Raw genomic sequence first — 20,642 nt, 5'->3', positions numbered from 1 at the left:
GCTGGTGGATTCGAACCACTGACCTTTCAGTTAGCAGCTGAACGCTTTGACCACTGCACCACCAGGACTCCTTCGGAGGCTCCTCTGCTGGGGTAATAAGGGTAAGAATATGTTTAAGCTGCAGTGACCATTTCAAGGAGCTTAACAGAAAATGTCCCCTTCCCTGCTTAGAGAGGCCCCTGATAAAGTATCTAAAAACATCCCATTTATTTGCTCTGAGCTAGAATTAGATTGTTGCTGCAAATCAATGGCCTACTATGCACCAGGTACCCTACTAGGTGTCCCACCCACTGGGTTGTTTGCTTTGGCCTCACAAGAGGCTTGTAAGGTTGGCCTTATCAGTCCCATCTTACCGATGAAAAGATGAGAACCACTGAAGCTCAGAGAGGCTCCATCACAAATCCAAGTTTGCACAGGTGGTTGGAGCCAGGACAGGAACCCAGGTGTGTCAGGTTCCACTGTGAGGCCTTTTAAAGAAAAGTGGGGAGTCGGGGATGAGTAGGCTGATGTTTACGTTCATTGGGTTCTTTCCTCCATAAACTGCTTAAATTCCTTTTGACACGCTTCACTGTATCCTTCTGCCTGTTCCTCACCCCCAACACCTTCACCCAAGCAGAGGGAACACCTGTGAGGCCTCTGAGTGCCAGCTCAGCCCAGCTGTCTGTCCCTGGCCCCAGCCCCCTCAGGAACCAGGGCACTGAGAAGGTGCCTCCTGAATCTGTCCCCCCTGAACCCCCATCCTGGGCTGGGGTGGCTTTGACCAAGCAAGCACAGATGCCACAGGCACTGCTGAAATAAAACAGCCTTCACACCAGAGATCTGAGTCGCCCTGACTAACATCTCCTGGCATCAACTGGGAAGTGGGGAGATGGAAGGGGCGACAATCTGGTTCTGCCCCTTGGGCCCTATTGCCTCCAGCCCCAACTGACACCCCCACAGACATTCAGGGACACAGAGTCCTCTGGATGTGGGCAGGCTTGGCACAGACAAGTTGTGAGGGTGGGGTGGGGGTAGGGAAGAGTTCCTATCACATGCTCCCCACCCTTCCTCACAGGCCAGGACCCAGCACTCTGCAGGCTTCTGGATTGTAGCAGGGGAGGGGGCGGTATCTGGTCCTAGGCCCCAGCAGGCAGGAGGTGCAGCCTTCGTTTCTCCTATTCAGACACACACAAACGCAGGACTATAGACACACAGCCCTGGCAAGAGTGTACGACTTGTGCATAATTCATGGGCTCCTACCACTCTGGCCTGGATAAAACATACCCAGCAGGACATGCCTGCCTGGAGAATAGTGAGCTGCCACCAGGGAGCACTTCCCAGAAAGGAGGTGAGTGGGCCGGAAGCCCAGGGATTAACAGACACTGGACAAATGAATATTGTTAACAATGAAAACTGTTTACATGTGTGTGGGGTCAGTTTATAATATGCTTTCACAAATATCTCATGGGATAGTCACAAAAGCCCAGTGTGAGAGTACTATAATTCCCATTTTACAGATGAGGAAACTGAGGCTTAGATTAATTTGCCTATTTTTACATAAATGGAAGAAGGAGAACCTACCCCTAATCCCAGACTTCCTACTCTGCACCAAGCTGCTGCATGCACACAACCCTCAAGCCTAGCAGGGCTCAACCTGCAACTCCCCTGCCCCCAACGCCAAGATCTGGGCCTGTAGAAGAGCCATCAGTTAGGACACCAGGGCAGTGTGTCCTGGGCTCAAGGAGCTAAATGCTGAAAGAAGAGAGAATGAGGAACAAATTCCACCAGCAGAGTCAGCCTGACCTCCGCCCTAGCAAACTGACTGCCCCACCCTGGGAGCCGCTGGCCCTGCCCAGTTGGGACAGTGGGAGTGGGCCAGGAAGCTGGGGGAAAAGTAGTCCAGTCTTCCCCTGCATGCACAGCCAAGAATTCCTTAGAGCCCTTCCCAGCTGGAAGGGACGTGCTAGGTAACCTTGCCCAACCATGAGTATGAGGAATCAGAGGCCCACAGAGGGGAAGGGACTTGTCCAAGGTCCCACAGTGGAACAGTGAAAGAGTCCGCTTGGTCCACAAACATTGGCTGGACACCAGCCAATCATAGTGCCAGGTGCTGGGGATGCAGGGATGAATGGCTGCTCCCACTCTGCTGGTGTCTAGCTCTTGTGACCAGTCCCAGCCAGCTTCTCCAGCCCCATCTCCAACGATCCCCTTTTCTTCCTTCTGCTCCCATTCGCATCCTACCGGGCTCCTTACAGTGTCTTGAAGATGCATCTTCCATTTATGTAAAGTAGGTTCTGCTTCTTGCATTTATGTGAAATGGTCAAGTTTCCACCTTTACACCTTTGTTCCTGCTGTCACTCTACCAAGAATGCCCTTCCCAGCTCTCTCCCAGCCTGCCTCCCTCACTCTTACCTCTCCTCTTCTTTGTGGAGGCTCCTCCCTCGCCCCCAAGCTCAGGCTGATGAATCCCAGGAGAAATGCTCCCTCCCTCCCACCCTCCTTTCCACCTCTGAGCCTCCCCACACTACTGACCTCCCTTACAACATCTGTGCCCTCTGCCTGGGCTAATTGTTTCTGGCATCAGCTCACTCACTCCATTCCACATGCGAGACCCCTTAAGACCCAGTACTAAGCAGGGGCTTGGTAAAGCTCTGCTGAGTTGAGTAAACCTGCCTGTCACCCACCCACCCACCACACGATTTAAAAATCCCTTCTTCTTTGTAAGGCTTGTATTTTGATTTCTTTAAAAACCATTAGTGGGCACGGGTAAATGAAATGGAACGTTCTTAGTCAGACTCATCTTGGCATTTCCCAGGCGCTGGCTCTGGTGCCTGGCGCACAGGAGGTGACTGAGAAATGTTCGTGTGGTGGATGAAAGAATAAAAATATCTCCACCTTGCACTTCCCCAGGCTGCCTGAAATTCCACCGTTATTATCAATTCTTCCCTGGGGCTAAAAAGGGCTCCCTGTGATCCTCTCTCAAACTGCAAACCGCCCTGGGCCAGGAAACAAGCTTTATCTAGCCGGAGGCTTCCCCTGTGCAAAACGGGAAAGTAAAGGCGAAAGTGAGGGCGTGACAGATCAGCTTTTCCCAAAGTGTTTTCTCTAGAATATTAGTCCCAGGCACTGCTCTGTGAAAAAGGAGCTTCCTATTCAAATAAGCTTGGGAAAGCCTGGCTGCCCCATTATGCCACCTCTTGGGGGTCCCTAATTCATACCAACATATAAAGGCCCTGTTTTGATTTATGTGACCTGGTATTTTTCCCGTATGTGTGTGCCCATGTGTCCTAGAACCCATTGCCACCCCATGGAGCTAGGGCCCGTCAGAGTACAGTTGGGGAAGTGTGGACTAGATGGCATCCCCGGGTCCATTTGGGAAGAGGGCTGTGCACTAAAGGGTGTCTGCAGGCTGGCACCCAGCTGAGGCCACACTTCCTTGCACTGATCATTCTATACAGGCAGAAGGTCCAACCTGACCCAGCACCAACAATCTTTTGTGATAGATACAGAAAACGAATGAGGTATCATATAGCTTGGAAATGGAGCACAGAGGAGAGAGAAACTACAGGGCAGGCTGGAGATCTGAGTTCCAAGGCAATTTTGCTGCTCACTGCAGGCCATCGGGCAGGGGACCTCATCCTGCTGAGCTCTGCTTTCATCGTCTGCAAAATGGGGCTGATGCTATTCTCAGGGCCGCTGCGAAGACTCAGTGTGGTAATGCAGGCAGAGGCAGATTATAAACTGTAAAGTGCTGTTGCAGCATTTGTCACTTGCATCATTATTTCCCTGGAAGCACTGCCAGGAGGATATGGTCGTGTCTTGACTGATCACAAGTTGCTACAGAGGTCCTCCATCAGGACTAATTGATTGATTGGATGAATGAATCCCCAGCAAAGCCCAGGCTCACCAACAACGGGTTGAATAGACATGAATCAATGAATTAACCAATTCTAATAAGCTCAATTGTCCCATTTCTTAGTCCCTCAACTGGTAGAAGCAGCAAATTAGGAAGGGAACACACACACACAGGTTGTTATTGTTAGACACCATCGAGTCCATTCCAACTCATGGTGACCCCATGTGGCAGAGTAGGATTGCCCCACAGGGTTTCCTAGGCAATAATCTTTACAAGAGCAGATCACCAAGATCTTTCTCCCATGGAACCACTGGGTGGGTTTGAACTGCCAACCTTTCAGTTAGCAGCTGAGCACTTAAAACTTGCATCACCAGGGCTCCTTTACACATGCAGGAAGGGAGAAGAAAGAGATTCCAGCTACTGGAGGAAGGTCTGTGGGCAGCAGAATGAAGGGGCAGTGTGAGAGATGCCAGGAACCAGCAAAAAAAACTAGAGCTAAGCTCGTGCAGCAGCCTGGGGTCATCGGGACAGGGCGCACAGGTCTCGGCCCTCCCAGCCAAGCAGTCAATGTTCACAGGGCCCAGCCCTGACAGCTGAACCATGTTGGTACTGTGCTCAATCCTTTCACAAAGGTGTTCCAATCAAAATGATGAAGAGTTATTTTTAAAGGGGATAGAGAGCAGAAGGAAGCTTTAGAGGCAAAGGGTACTGGGTTACCCAGAAAAATGTGTCACATTATATACCAACTCATCAACATATTGATACATAAGACAAACATTTTTCAAGTGCCAACTGTGTGCCAGGCAAATGCTGCTAGGTACTGGGGACGCAAGAACACGTCAGATAGCATCACAAATTGAAGATTCTGATAAATGAGGTGTTGGGTCACTAGAGGACGGAGAGGGAGGTGTTGTGGAAAAAAGCCATGGACAGGAAGTCAGGAGGACCAAGCTAAATGGCCATGTGATGTCAGACAAGTCACCTTTCTTCTCTGAGCTTCCATCTTTCCATCTATAAAACCAAAAAAACCAAACCCACCGTCACTGAGTTGATTCCTACTCACAGTGACCCCATAGGGTTTCCAAGGCTGTAAATCTCTATGGAAGCAGACTCTCGCGTCTTTCTCCCGTGGAGCTGCTGTGGCTTCCAGCTGCCAACCTTTCTATTAGCAGTCTAGCGCTTTAACCACTGAACCACCAGGGCTCCTTTTTCTATCTATAAAGTGGGGCTAATAACAAAAATAGTGAAAACTACTGCATTGCACCAGGCACTGAACCAGTAGTTTTATCTCACCTAAGGCTCACAGCCAGCAAGGCAGGTATTGCTAACTGCTTATTGTGGGATGCTATTGTCCCTTTCACAGATGAGCAAACGGAGGTTCTCCTGGTTAACTTGCCTAAAGTCAGAGAGGTGGAGGGAGTCAGAATTTAAACTCAGGTTTATCTGATTCCAGAGCTCACTCTGTCCTGGCCTCCCAAACAAGCCCCATACTGCCTCTTCCCAGGCGGCTGTGAGGGTTCAGTGACTTTGTGGATATAAAAACACTTTGTAAAGTTAAACTATTATGTGTCCAATGCCAACAAGAGATGTCTTGATTCCTCCATGAAATCAAACACTGAAGTTCACGGGGGCATTCAGAACTGATCCCTCGACCTCCTGCATTCCTTGGCCAGCTTCCTCCCAGAGAAAGGAACCCAAACTCCCAGGAGCCCAGCTAACCCCTTGTAGCCTGCAGCAGGGCCCTTGGTGAGAGCAGTGGCCCTGGAGGGCAGGGTTGCCCCTGGTCACTAAAGGGCCCACTCCCAAGCCAGAAGACAGCCCCATCCATGACCACCTCACTCTGCTGTGCTCCACACTGCCAAGGCCCTAGAGGGCACGAGTGGGGGCCAGGTGCCAGGGGGACTGTGTAGAATCAGAGAGCTCAGGCTCTCTCACCACTCCCCACTGACAGGCTGTGGGACCTTGGCCAGTCACTTCACCTCTCTGAGCCCTGAGTGTGCTAGTAAAATGAGGGGTTAAAGCAGCCTTGTGTGGAAAGAGTCTACTCAAAGGGGAGACTCAACAAACGTGACTGACCTTTAGTTGGATGAATTTGGCTGGGTGGGCAGAAAGAGCAGATCCAGGCTCCAGGCTGTCAAAATCCCTGGTCTGAGGAGGAAGGTACTACCCTATCCCCCAGGAATTCCTCATCTTGAACTCACAGCCTGCCTTGGGAGCCCTGGTCTGGAAGGTGGATTCAAGTCCTACTATCACCAGCCACCAGCAGGGCCCTAACCTGATGGTGTCCCAGGTCAGCTAGGGCCTGGACTGGGGAGAGAGAGGAAAAGGGCCTCTGAGAAGTGCATACAAGAGGCCTGGGCCCAGAGCACCGATACCCTCACAGGCATATCACAGTTCAGGGGTGCTGTTAACTAGCTTCAGGTCACAGAGAAAAGTAAGTGTCAAGTGGGTGCCAGAGCCCAGGCCTCCCAGCCCAAGACTCACCCCAATACCCTACACCCTCCCCTTTCGGAGCATGAAGAAAGCGAAGAGAAAAAGAACCGTGTAGTCAAGTCAATGCACTCCCCACACCCCGCCCTGGTCAGGAGGCTCTGGTCATTGACAGCTGGGTCCACTGAGCTCTCGGGTGAAAGCTGACATCCATTTGCTCCATTCCCTGCTTCACTCACTGTAGGTACTGATGGGGTACATTTGGAGGGAAGATGGGGCTCAGTCTGCCTCTGAAAAGACTCCAACAAGAGGAGATGGGTCCCAGTTGCAGCACAGTGTGGACTTAAATTAGACACAGAAAAGAACTTCCTGAGGAGGTATTAGGAATAGACAGTGCACAGAGAAGGGGAGCAGGATGAGGGTGGTTGTAGAGTCTCCAGTGAAACACAAGATGCTGTCTCATCCATTATGCCATTTTACCTTCAAAACAGTCCTGGAAGGTAAGTGTTGCTGCTCTTATTTTACAGGTGAGCAACTGAGGCTCAGAGAGGTTAAGTGACTTTCCCAGTGTCTTCTAAGCTCTGCACAAAAGAGGCAGAGCTGGGGTTCAAAGTCAGGACTTGGCCTGGATGCCTGCACAGCCGCCTTCTCAGGGAAGCATCTGAGGATCGGGGCGCTACCATACCTGCCACGGGCATCTTGCTATTCTTCCTCAGATGCCCATGGTGCAGGGGGACCAGGGGTGAGGGAGGAGAGGGCTCTGTGCTCCACCTGCCCAGCCATGCCCCATGGACACCATCACCTGGAAGCATCAAGGCACTTCCCATGCAATGTGCCCCCAACCATGTCTTCCATCCTTTCCCCTGACCACGCCACCACCAAGGTCCAGGCTCTAACCTTGGCACTCAGTGCCTAGTAGAAACCCCCCGTACTCCCCACACGCCTCACCCAGGCTCCTCATCACAGGGCAGGCCTACACTGTTTGCCTGCTCTCCCCACCCCCCACTATCCCCTATGACTCTCCCAGGCTTGCCCGGCCCCACACTCGCCTTACCTGGCCCTCACAGTCTCCAGGGTGGTCAGCTGAGTTCAGGGGGGCATGGCCCATTCTCTGGGTCAGAGGCCGATGTGGGCCCAGGGCTGCCTCCAGAGCCACTAACACCTGCCCAGCTTTAAGGAAAGTGTATAAAGTGGCGACCCTGGCCAAGTCTGGGGGCATTAGGGCTACTGCTCTGTGTACCTGAGCTCACCTGACACCAGCCTGCTCGTGACCTTTGTCTGCTCCAGAGATAGGGCTGTTCCTGGCAAGTTATTGTTGTTAGGTGCCATTGAGTCGGTTCTGACTCATAGTGACCCCACGTACAACAGAACGAAACACTGTCTGGTCCTGCACCATCCTCACAATTGTTGCTATGCTTGAGCCCATTGTTGCAGACACTGTGTCAATCCGTCTCGTCGAGGGTCTTCCTCTTTTTTGCTGGCCATCTACTTTACCAAACATAATGTCCTTCTCCAGGGACTGGTCCTCCTGTAAAATGTCCAAAGTACATGGGATGAAGTCTTGCCATCCTTGCTTCTAAGGAGCAGAATGCTGTACTTCCAAGACAGATTTGTTCGTTCTTCTGGCAGTCCATGGTATATTCAATACACCACCCAGAAGCTACCTGTAGTCCGATTTGAGGGAGGAGGCAGGGACTAAGGTAGGCTCTTGGGTCCCTGACTTCTCCTTTGCAGCCACAGGGAGGTTGGAGCACACAGAGGAGGGGAGGCTTGACTTCTTCCAGCCACACTCAGCACTTTGTATCTTACTGACCCAGCCCTAAAGGCCCTCATTTCCATTTCACAGATGGAGAAACAGAGGCTCAGAGGAGCTAAGTCACTCAGTCACAGTCAAAGAGCCAACAAGAAACTGGGCCAGGATACAATCCCAGGTTGGCCTGATAGCAGAAGCTGCGTGGTTTTTTCCTACCACATCATTCTGCTCTTTGAAAACCTACTGTATGCTCAGGCTTTCTGCAGGCCTCCGTTCCCAGCTGCAGCCCCTATGGTCGTGCCTCCTTGCCTTGTGCTAACCCCACCTCCTTCCTAGAACCCCTTTCCTGTCCAATTTGGACCAGCCGAGGTCCTAGCCTGCCAACGAGACTCACCTCAAATGCCCCCTTCTCCATGAAGCCTCCCCTGCCTTCTCTCATTCTCCTCTGAGTTTTGTTTCCTGCTCATGGCAGCCCAGCCTGCCCAGCGTTGAAGAGAATGAGCTGTGCCCTGACCACCAGGCCCCCTCCACTCCCAGCCTCAAGGGCTTCCCCAGGACAGGGACAACCTGATTCATCTTCCTCTTACAGCTCCCAGCAGACATTCTGAGACAGAATTTGGGAACATCCAGTCTGACCTCAAGAAGCCCTGGTGGCGCAGTGGTTAAGTGCTCAGCTGCTAACTGAAAGGTGGAAAGGTCGGTAGTTCAAACCCAGCAGCGGCTCGATGGGGGAAAGATGTGGCAGCCTGCTTCTGTAAAGATTACAGCCTTGGAAACCCTGCGAGGCAGTTCTACCCTGTCCTATAGGATTGCTATGAGTCAGAATCGACTTGACAGCACACAACAATAATCTGACTCCTTCTTTCACTGAGACTTGATAGAATGAGAGTCCACTTTTCACAGGTTATGGTTTGCAGGAGAGGACTGGGCAGGGCGGGGAGGCGGGAGATGCTAGCTGGCAGGTGGGCGTCAACAATGTGGCAAGCCTCCCAAGAACTATCACAGCCCTGTCACTGGGGCAATCTAGACTGAGGGAGGTAACAGTCCCGGTCCTCTCACTAGTGGTCCAGCCACACCTTGAGTTCTGGGCTCCCCACTGTACTACTTACGGTAATAGTAATGTCTGCCATTGACAGGGCACTTCCTGCTCACCAGGCATAGTTTAAGGACTTTACACATACTCACTCATTTAATCTTCCCAAGAACCCTGAGGCACACTGTTTTGTTATCCCTATTTCAAAGGCTAAGAAACTGAGGCATAGAGCAATTAAGGGGCATGTTATATCGTTCTCCAGCTATATTAAGTGGTGGAATCAAGACTTCAGGAGAAAATCTGATTGCAAAGCCTTTGTTCTACCTATTGCTCCACACTGCCTGAAAAAGACAGACAGAAACACACTGAAGCTTGTCCAGAAACAGGGGACTGGGCTGGAGAAAATGTGGAGCCAGGCCCTCTGAGGACCAGTGGGGGCAGAGCTGGACTAAGCCGTGATCACAGGGCCCTGAGGCCCTGGCAAGGCAGAGATGGAGAGATGGGTGCCTCCGCACTCCTCTCCCTGAGAGGACAGGGCCAGTTGGGATACTTTGAGTTGTCTTTGGGGTGGGGGCTGAGACCTTCTTCCTTAAGGGTTGTATTAGTTTCTTAGAGCTACTGTTAACGAAGTACCACAAAGTAGGTGGCCTAAAACAACAGAAATTTATTGTCATAGAGCTCTGGAGGCTCAAATTCTGAACTCAGGGCATCGGCAAGGCCATGCTGTCACCAAAGCCTCTAGAGGAAGGTTCTTGTCTCTCCTGGCTTCTGGTAGCCTCAGCTGTTCCTTGGCTTAGAACTGCAGCATAACTCCAGTTTCTGCCTTCACCTTCACGGGCATCTTCCGTCTGTGTCTCTCTGTATCTCTTCCCTTTTGTAAGGGCACTACTCAGACTGGAATAGGACCTACGCTACTCTGGTATGATCTCATGTTAACGGATAACATATTCAAATACCTTATTTTCAAACCAGGTTACGTTCACAGATACCATGAATTAGGACTTTCACATATCTTTTGGGGGGACATAATTCAGTTCATAATAATGCTTGAATAACAACAGATGATCCTTAAACCGCGTCCTAAGGAGAATGAGTGCTGAACTCCATGGCTTCTGACCGACAGAACGAGGGATGCCGTCTGCTTGCCTCTCCCAGTCCACTCTCCACCCTGCTTAGGCCCTAGAGGCTGACATCTATGGGTTGTATTGGGCCACAGGCTGTTGGCTTCTGGTGGCTTTCCCAAGGGATAGCACCGATGATTGCAGGAATGAGAGTGAGTTTTATTCCCGTGCTAGGTCTTCTGGGTTGGCTCCCTCCCTGTGCCACCCCCAGACCTGGGTAGTACCTGCTCCCAGTTACCACTGGCCCCTGGCTACTGCACCATCTTTTGCTGGTTTTCCAAATATCTGTTGCCTGAGCAGAGGCAGTGATGGTTCACTGGTGGAATTCTCATCTTCCATGCAGGAGCCCGAGGTTCCACTCCTGGCCAATGGCGCCTCACGTGCAGCCACCACCCGTCTGTCAGTGGACGCTTGTGTGTTGCTATGGTGCTGAACCGATTTCAACAGAGCTTCTAGAATAAGATGGACCTGGAGGATAGGCCTGGGAATCTACTTAACGAATCAGCCAATGAACACCCTATGGGTCACAATGGTCCTGTCCCCAACCAACCATGGGGATGGCACAGGACCAACTCAATGGCAGCTAGCAACAACTACACCGCCTGGGCAGTTCACCGTGGACTGATACACCTTCTCTTGGTTAGGCCAAGTTGGGACCAGAGCAGAACTACATTGAACAAATGACGAAAGAAGAGCAGCTGGAAGGGATGCACATTGTTAAGTGGCTCATCTCAGCTCTGGCTTGGTGAGGATACGCAGCAGGCTGGGGGGATGGAGGCACAGAGCCCAGTCTTTTGGGGGCAGGGGGCAGCAGGCGGGAGGAAGATTTCAGCTCTGTCATGAGTATAATTCCTGACATACTTTGGTGCTTACCATGTACCAGGCATTCAGCTTTACACACCAGATATCTCATTTGCTTCTCAGAACGCCCCATGGAGGCAAACCCTACTTATGACTTTGCAGAAGAGAAAACAGGTGCTCAAAGAGATGAAATAATTCACCCAGGGTCATACCACTGGTAAATGACCAAGTCAGGGGTCAAATGCAAGTTTTTCTTCCTCCAGAACCTATCCTGGTAACTGCCGTCATATATTTTTTATTGGGCTGGCTTATGACAGAAGCGGCTGACTTAAGTGGGGTCAGTTACGGTGAGGGCCTCGCACAGAGGCCTTGAATATTTCCCCAACACCCTCCCCTAGAGAAAAAGAAAATAAAAAACCTTCTGACATTCTTCAGTTCTCCCAGGTGGGGCAGGGGCCCCAAGGGGGCAGCACAGTTGGGTGTCCAAGCTAGAAAAACAAGCAGATTCAGACCAGGATTCATTGTTAAGGAGAGCCTGACATTTGGCCATTAAAATAAAACCAAGCAAAACAAAACGCTTGCTGCCTTATCCCTTAGAAAGAAGGGGGGCAGTAGGGAGGGCCCAAAGATTAGGTGTAGATTCCTCCGCCACCAGCCTTGATCTCTGAGATCTGGTTCCAGGCGTCTGGGTTGATAGGGAAAGCGCTTTCCAGGGATCTGGGGTCTGAGTCCAGCGGCCTCTGCTATTCTCTCTGTGACCTGTCACTGAGCACCAAGACGTGCCAGGCACTGCACTGCTGCTTCCCACGCATGGCCTGCTTGGTCACTATAGCCCATTCAGAAGGAGATTATTATTGTCCCTATTTTTCAGAGGAGGAAACCAAGGATCAGAGAAGACACTCAAGCAGGACACAGAGGAGTGTTGGAACCGAAGATTTTGGAATTGCACTTTCCACTCTCCCCACTTCCCTAGGCAGGGAGGTCCCAGGGAAGGCAGCGCCATGGAGAGAGGAGCAGCCTTGGAGGGAGTGAGCGCAGATGTGCAAGCATGCTCTCGGGGAGGCTGCAGGAGGCACCCTGCACAGGGCAGGCAGGTGCCCAGACCCTCGGTTCTCAAACTCAGCTGCATGTGGAAACCACCTGGAGAGCTTTCAAAAATACCAATGTCCAGTTCTGTCCCAGAGATTCCGAGGCAGAGCCTAGACAAGACTTCAAAAAATTTTCAAGTTATTCTAATGAGAGTCGCAGGCCTGGATGCCCACTAAAGTCGCTCCCACCTCAGAAACTCCCACCTCACAGCTCTTTAAGGGAAGACGGGATTTATTACCCTGACTCCATTTTACAAGAGGTGTGAAAACCAGGCAAAATCAAAGAGAGGAGGTCATGTCCTCAAGGCCCCACAGCCAGTCACAAGTAGAGGCAGCAGACGGGATTCCTGACTTCAGGGTGCCTCTGCAGTGAGCCCCATTAAGGTGACTTGGGTGGTCTTGGTTCCCTCACAGGTGGGGGGAAAAAAAAACTTTCTCTTTGAGCCTCTTGGGTGGGAGGGTGGGACAGATTCTTCTTGGTATTTTTTTTTTTTTTTTTCCATTGAGAGTCCACTCATTCAAAAGCCAAACAGCTGCAGGATTCAGGCTGGAAGACCACTTCTGTCTGCTGGTGTGCCTTGAGAACAAGAAGATAAAAGAATTCAAAGCAAGGCCTGTTTATTCTTTTCTGTAGGAGATTTGGTCTCAGGCCCGGGAAGAGCTGGGACTCTCAGCTCAGAGACTTGCACTTCCTCCCTACCTGCCTTTTTGCCTTCCTTGTGCCCTGGAAGCAGAATGTCACAGATGGGTAGACGGCATGGGGTGGTGGGAAGAGGGAAGCCTGTGGCATCAGGCAGGCCTGGGGTCTGCCCAAGGTCCACCCCTCGTCAGCACCGTGACCTTGGACAGGAATACCTCCTCTCTGAGCTCACTCTCAATGCTGACCTCACAGTGCCACTGGGGGGTTCAATGATATGTCCTAGCTCAGCTCCAGGAACACCACCTCTAGGAAGCCTTCCCTGACTCTCCCCCCTGCTGCCTCCCAGCACTGGGTAAGCCCAGTCTCTGGGCTTCCTTGTCACATCCTGTCACATTCTGTGTTGTCCTTGCTTCTGTGTCCATCCTTCTCTACCAGGCTGCTCATTCATTCATTCATTCCACAAAGCAGCTGCCCTTTGCCTGGAATTCATTCCATATGCCCTTCCTGAGTACCTGGTTCTTTTCAGACTCCCCGTTGGCTGCTGGAGATATGGATCATAACAGTTAACATTCGTTGAGTGCTTATTATATGCCGGGCATTTTTCTGAGTGCTTTAATCCTCACGGAAACCCTGGTGGCGTAGCGGTTAAGTGCTATGGCTGCTAACCAAAGGGTTGGCAGTTCAAATCTGCCAGGCGTTCCTTGGAAACTCTATGGGGCGGTTCTACTCTGTCCTATAGGGTCGGTATGAGTCGGAATCGACTCGACAGCACTAGGTTTAATCCTCACAATAGTCCTATGAAATAGGTGCTATAACTGCCCCCACTCTATATATGGGAAAACTAAGTCCCAGAGAATTTAAATTACTTGCCTAAGTCATACAGCTAGTAAATGGCAGAAGCAGGATTTGAACTCGAGCTGTGCTCTTGAACACTATCCCATATCACCACTCACAGACACTGATGGGACAACCCCTGACTCAGGAGCTTACTTGTCACAAAATTTATCTGTGTGTTTACTTGTGTAAATGTCTGCTTCCCCCACAGGCCAAAATCTTCAAACAGGTTACATTTTGATGTGTGCATGTGTGTATTAGAGAGAGAGAGACGAAATGAATGCTGCTTCTCTTTAAGGAAGCACTCACACTCTCTCCCCAGCATCCGCTGACTGGACCCCAGGAAGCTGCTCCCAACTGGCTCTCCTTCATTCCTGCTGCTAAGGTCCTAAAGAGAAAAACCTCAGCCCCAGATATCCCAATCCTGTTTCCTGCCTGAACCTAGCTCGGGGTCCCTCTGAGTCCACCAGCTGTCTGCTCAACAATTGCTGCTCACTGGGAAGGTGGGAATCACATCTCTGCAAATCCCACCTGACACACGGGAGTCCTCCCTAGGCAGCCAAGAGTGCCCTCATGGGAAGTCCTCCCGGCTACCTGGCAAGCTCTCTCTCCCGGCATCACTCACTGGACTCTTCACTCAGCTTCTGACTGAGTCACTCGTTTATGAGGCCAAGGTGAGGATGGGCAAGGGGACTCATGCTGACAGAGTATCCACCTGTGTGCCACACCTGGCCAGGTGCCTCACTCCTGTCATCTCATTTATCCTCATAACACTGTCATTACCTGCCCCACTTTACAGGGAAGGAAAGAGAAGCACAAAGGTTGAGCAACTTGCCCGAGGACAAGCTCACACTACTTCCACTGACTCGGTTGCTACTTTGGGGAGGCACACTGCTGGGCACTCTGCGGAGAAGAGGAGGGTTGGGTGTCATAGAATTTAGTCCTGACAACCTGGCAAGGGAAGCAGACCCACACAGCTCCAGCCCCCAGGCAGTCTGTGTCTCAGTGGAGGGCTTCAGATCAGCAGGGGAGGAGGGTTAGATTCTGCCTGCTTGGGAGGGATCCTGGAAGCTTCTAGAAGGAGGAAACTTCAGGCCTGGTTGAGCTCCTCATTGTTCCCCTCCCACAACCACTACAACAGGAGGAATGGCAAGCCTTGGCCTACAAAGCACTAGTGCCCAGTGGGTGCTTGCCACCACCCTGGAGGCTGCAAAGGGAGAAGCTGTCTGCCCTGCCAGCTGTCCCGCCAATGACCCCACTGAGGCTGGGCCAGCCTACCTCCAGCCCTGCCAACCTGGCCTGGCCCAGCCAGCTCCCAATCACAGGGTCTTCTATATCCAGCTAATGACTATGCTGCCTGCAGCCCAGGCCACCACCCTCCTTCGGGGTGAGGCTGCAGCCATCCGCAGAGCCTGCTGGCCCAGACAGAGGCTAGGCCAAAAATCACAGCCACCCATCACACCACATCCTCTGGCTCTGGTGCTGTGGTCTCCTGCTCCTCCTTTCAGGGTCACGAAGGACACTGCAGAAAGCTGGAGCTATACGGGGGCTCAGACATTAACCCAGTTACTGTAAACATGGGGAAACAGGACCAGAGAGGGGAGATGATTTCCCCAAAGTCACACAGCCAGGCAGTACAAAGCTGGGGCTAGGGCCCAGGGCCCAGGGGTCCCAGCCAGGGGTTCCTTCCTGGGCCCCACAGTGACTCCAGCACTGCCCTTCCTTAGCCTTCAGAAGGCTCATTTTCAGGCTTTTATGTGTGAAGTACCCTCCCCAGGCAGTTGGGCGGAGTTGAGACAGGGCATCTGCTATAAGCTGTCTAGGCTGCGTTCAGTCCCAGAAGGGAGCAGATTTCCAATTCAGATAAACATGGGCTTGACTCCCTGCTCCTCACTGTCTAGCTGTGTGACCTTGAGCAAGACACTGCACCTCTCTGAACCCCAGTTTTTGGGAGATTAACAGTAGCTCCCTCCCAGAGTTATCAATGAAAATGTCTTAGTACAGTGCTTAGTACAATGCCTGGCTGATAAGAAGTGCTCAAGAGCAAAGGCTATTATGAATATCAATATCCATCTTATTAAATGACTACCTGGATGCATTTTGTAAACTGTAAAATGTTATGCATGGTACGTATTATTCATGACTATTATTGTAACATGTTAAAGATTCAGAGGGAGCATGACCCGGAGGGTTGAGTAACCCAGGGATGTTTCTGGGGGAATTTATGGCCTGAGTTGGGCCTTAACAGGTGGTGAGCAGAGAAGAGGCAGGAATGGTGTTTCTGATGAGAGGAACCATACAAGCAAAGGTGCAGGGATGGGACACACATGGTGTATTTAGGAGATTACAGTGGGCAAGGCCTCGAATGCTACAACTAGGAGCCTGGTCTTCATTTTACAGGCAACAAGGAGACACAGTGGGTTCTAATGGGGGCTCTACAATGCTTTCCGATATCTAAATTCTGTCCAACACCCAAGACTATCTACCATCTGGTGACCCACCCCTCTTCCCCACACCCCTCACTGACCCCTCAAGCCCAGCATCACAGCTCCAAGTTCTCCATATCTCTCTGGTTGCTACGTCATCCCATCCCCCACATTGGTCCATCCCATGGTTCGTGTTCACGATTAAGCAACTGTCCCCTGAGAACCTACCATGCCATGTGCTCTACATTTGTGACCTCAGGGTTACTCATAACAGCCTTAGGAAGTGGGTATCACTACCCGTATTTGAAACAGAAGGAAAAAGAGGGTCAGGTGTCTTGCCCATGGTCTCACAGTGATTAGGTGGCACAGCCTGGATGCAGCCCTGAGACGGAAGGCAGGACTCCTATTCTCTAGGCAAGTTGCCTCTAGCTCTAGCCTAGACCCTTCCTCCTTGACAAAGGCTTACGTTTACTCCAGTCCTCAAGGGCCTCTCCCTATCCCACCTCCCACCCAGTATCCTCACTCTGACTCTGCCCTCTCACCATCCATTTGGAATCTGAGGCCCACAGCTGATCCTAGCTCAGCTAGACCAATACCCATTGTTTCCTGGGGGCTCCACCATGCCCCCCCACAACAGGAAAGAGCCAGGGTTGATAATAGGTCAATCCCCACCCCCCAAAACACACACACTCTTTTTCTATCCAAGACTGTCATGGCACTGGCAGGAACCGTCTCCTCTGGTGGGATTCAGAAGTTCCACTGAGCACAGAGCAATTTCCGAAGCCTGACTCCCATCGTGAGGGGAGCAATAAATTATTCACTGTACCTTTGTGTAGAGGGAGGCCAGACAATGGGCCAGAAGGAATGGGCACCAGCCCGGAGAAAGTCAACAATCTAGGGGGTAAGGTCAGAATCCAGAGCTCCTTGCCCTTGTCCCCAAGCAGATTCTAGAAGCTAAGAGACTCAGGGAGGGAGAAGCAGGCAAGGGGGGTCTGATCCACACAAGAGTCCGAGCTGAGCAAATATGTCTCAGAGCTTATAACAGCAGCCTGTGCTCTAATCTAAGGCAAGTCTGAGAATTTTCTCAGACAGTGTTTAAAATTCAAGCTTCCTTCCCTCATAGGAAAGCAAATGGCTATTTGGCCAGGCACTGTATTTTTTATTTTTGTATCTCATTTAATCTTCATAACAACTTTGTAAAGGAGGTATTCTAATTTTACAGAAAAGAAACTGGATGGGGCTCAGAGATGTGAAGTAATTTGCCCAGTGCCACATGGCCTCTTGGAGGCATAGCAGGTTCCCATCCGCCTGGTCTGTCTGACCGACTGCTGCCTGTCTCTCACCAGTTATTTAGGTTCCAGGTTGCAACTTAGCCCACCCGATTGGGAGCTAGTAGTCACACCGCCTTTTCCATCTGGGTAACCCCCAGGGCACCTGGTATGCAGTCCAGTCCTCAATCAGTTCCTGAAGCAAACTCAAAGGCATTGGACAAGTCATTTCACCTCTCTGAGCCTCAGTTTCCCATGCAAGCCATTAATAACTAGCCCAGTGTTGGCAAACACAATGCTTGGCAGTTGGCAGGATGTGAGTACTCCATTATCTAGGCAGGAAACACATGGCAACCTTGACTCCATTTTACAGGTGAGGCTTGGGGCCAGGGACTCATCCCTGCTCTCCTACTCCAGGTTGCAGGCTCTTTCCATCACACCATGAAATGAGATCACAGGTGTGAAATTATTTCATCAAAAAGGAGCTTTGTTCAGACGCAAGGATTATTATAAGGATTTGTATTCCCATGGGGGAAGGAGAGGATCCCAAGCCCCTCAGTCACCTTCTATTCCAGGCTCCCCCAATCCCTCCATTTCCAGGGACCTGAGCTTCTAGCCTCCACCTGACCCCTGACGTTCTCCCCCTCCTTCTTGGGGCTTTCCGAGGTGGTTTCCCCTGTGATTCCAGGAAGGTGGGCAGAGCAGGGGTTAATGAGTCCCAGCCAAGGTCACAGACCCCAGACCATGGCCACTTTCCCTGTTCCCGCCCCCCCCCCCCCCCGAACAAGAGGTCACAGAGTCCATGCCAAGGGCTCTTTCACAACACCCCTCTCCCTGCATCTTGGGTAGAAGGAGCCCCTGCCTGGGAATCAAGACACCTGGGGCTGTGCTCCCCACCCCGGCAGCCCCCAATCATGAGGCCTTGAGCAAACCCCTTCCCCTCCTGGGCCAGAGGTGCCTTGCAGGTTCTCCTGCCCCAAGAGGCTGAGGTTGGACCTTTGGCCCAGTCAAAGGCTATGGGGCTGCTGGCATATCTCAGGCCCCAGCACCGACCACAAAGACTCTCACAGCAGCCTCATACATGGCCACCCCAGTCTCACATTGGGGTAAGGGAAACCTCAGCCACCCACCAGAAAGATACTGAGAAGTTGGAGTGGATACCTTGCAGGATGATCAGGAAGGTTTTCTCAAGCCTTCTGGCTCAACCACTCACTCACCTTTCTGAGCCTCAGCCTCCCCATTAGTAATGGGAAGGAATGGAGCTGTGTGAGTGCTGAGGGGTCACATTCTCCCCCCCTTCCCCTCCAGCTCTGACAGGCTCTGACTTGAGGGCCTACCTCCACAGTGAGCTTCCAACAGATGAGCAGGGTCTCAGGACCTCCAGAGAGTCTTACAGACCCTGGAGTCTGCCACACCCCCAGAGTGGGATCTGCGAGTGGGGCCAGGGGCCAGGGGCCAGGGGCCAGGGGCCAGGGGCCAGGGGCCAGGGGCCAGGGGCGGCTGCTCTCCCATCCTAGATCTACAGGGAGCAATGGACCTGGGAAGCTTCCTGCCTCTGCCCTCAACTCTGGGTCACCTTTCCCAGGAGGTGACATGGCCAGGGAGCGGGAAAGAAGGAGGGAAGGAGGCGAGGGAAGCCACCTCCCCCAGCCTCAGGATCAGTTCTTGGATGCTCAGTGCCCCACCTTGATACACACACACACACACAGAGACACACGCACACACAGACACACACACACACACACTCTCTCCTCCTGGACGACTATCCACTTCCTTTCTTCCTCCCTTCACTCCCCGCTTCTCCTCCTCGGTCTCACCGCCAGGGTGAAAAGGGCAGGGTCACTCAATTGGCTGAGCCTCAGATTCCCCATCTGTAGGCACCCATAACAACACATAACACCTTCTATCTCACGGAGTAGTGGTGCCTATTAAAAGAGGGACCATTTTGCAAGGGCGGGGCGCGGACTTGCACACAATGGGTGCTCAATAAGTGCCAGTTTTCCCCTTTCTCCCTCCGTGTCCGCGCCCCTCCTCGTCAGCGTCCGCCTCGGCCTCAGCGGTCCCCAGTCCACACCTACAGCTGCCCCTGCGCTGCCCCAGTGAGGTTGGAGGCCGCCCTCCCCCGGCATCCGGGGCTCTCTCACCTGCTGCTCTCGGTTCTCGCCGGCCGCCGGGGCGGGGCAGGGTGGGGGTGGTACTCTTGTCCTCTTTGGGACAAGCGCTGAGCCCCCGGCAGGAGCGGCAGGAAGGTGGCGGCTTCGGCTCGCAGTACCACCCCGGTCCGGTTCAGTTCGACTGTCCAGTCCGCCTGGGACGCCTCACGGGGCGCTGGGCTGCGCGGTCCCGAGTCCGAAGCCCGGATGGGAGGCAGCTGAAGGTTAGGGTCTTGGGGAGCCAGGGGCGTCCAGACTCCTTTGCACCAGGTCGAGGGTCTGGGGCACCTTGCGTTAACTCTGGGGCGGAGGACGTGGGGCTCCGACACACACAGAAAGAAAGGGAGCAAACCAGCAACGACGGACGGGGTCACCGAGGCACCAGACCAGGGTCGGGGGCTCGGGGCGTCCGGCCAAGATGTCCCGTCGCGGAGCCCGGGGCCGGGGCAGGCCGGGCAGGGCAGGGCGCCGGCAGGGAGGCGCGGAGCCGCGGCGGTCCGAGCCCTGCGGGAAGTCTTCTCACGTCGGGACTCGGCTCGCTCTGCAAAATGGGGTGACCCTCGGCGCGGCGGCTGCTCCGGGGTTCCGGGCCGCGGCTGCACTTCCTCCTCGTCCCCGGCTAGCTCGCCGCTCGCTCAGCCCCGCGCCGCAGCCGCTGCCACGGCCGCTGTCATCCCGCCGCCCACCCCCACAGGAGCTGCAGCGGCAGCCAGATCCGCGCAGAGCCCAGGCAGCGCCGCCCAGCGCCCGAGCGCCAGCGCGTGGGCCCCGCCCCGACGGGGCGGGATCACACCGAGACCCCGCCCCCGGCCGGCCGCCGGGGCGGGGCTGCCCCAGAGTCCCGCCCCCGGCTCCGCGCCGTCGGGCAGCCGGAGCCAATCAGAGAGTGCGAAAAGAGCGGAGCCCTGCGGAACTTGTACTCTACCGCCGAGAGGGCGGGGCAGACATGGAGAGGTGCGGCTGGAGACAGGACAATGGCGGGGTAGGGGTTCGCCCTGGGTGCAGGGCGACGGTGGGGATAACCTGGACACCCCGGTATGGGTGTAACCCGGGAACCCCGGTGAGGGCAGAGGGAAAGAGGACTGGGTTGTCTGGGACTGGAGCGTGGGGGCCGCTGCGGAGACGGGAGGAGAGGAAGGGCAGGATCGAGGCGGGGTGAGCTATCTGCGAGTAATGGAGCCCCCAGGGCTGGTGGAACCCCGAAGGGTGATGCGGCCGCCGCCCTTACAGTACTCTTGCCCCTCCGCAGTTTATCTAGAC

The 20,642-nt window shown here is 53.2% G+C and overlaps 1 protein-coding gene across 9 annotated transcripts in view; it reads right to left on the bottom strand.

Annotated features, from left to right (window-relative positions):
• GDPD5 (glycerophosphodiester phosphodiesterase domain containing 5) overlaps nt 1-20,140 on the bottom strand; it is a 107,600-nt gene extending 87,460 nt beyond the window's left edge. For 3 of the 9 annotated variants that reach the window (XM_049889803.1, XM_049889802.1, XM_049889809.1), the window contains exons 1-3: nt 19,374-20,140; nt 354-467; nt 24-87 (exon numbers count right to left, since the gene is read on the bottom strand). The gene's annotated coding sequence lies outside the window, so the exon portion shown is untranslated. The remainder of the gene's footprint in view (nt 1-23; nt 88-353; nt 468-19,373) is intronic. The other 6 variants (XM_049889807.1, XM_049889808.1, XM_049889811.1 and 3 more) reach the window with 3 other exon arrangements.
• Nucleotides 20,141-20,642: the final 502 nt, after the last annotated feature.

This window comes from Elephas maximus, chromosome 7 (assembly GCF_024166365.1).
Source record: "Elephas maximus indicus isolate mEleMax1 chromosome 7, mEleMax1 primary haplotype, whole genome shotgun sequence".
Lineage (NCBI taxonomy): Eukaryota > Metazoa > Chordata > Mammalia > Proboscidea > Elephantidae > Elephas > Elephas maximus.
This window is presented reverse-complemented; position numbering and strand designations above follow the sequence as displayed.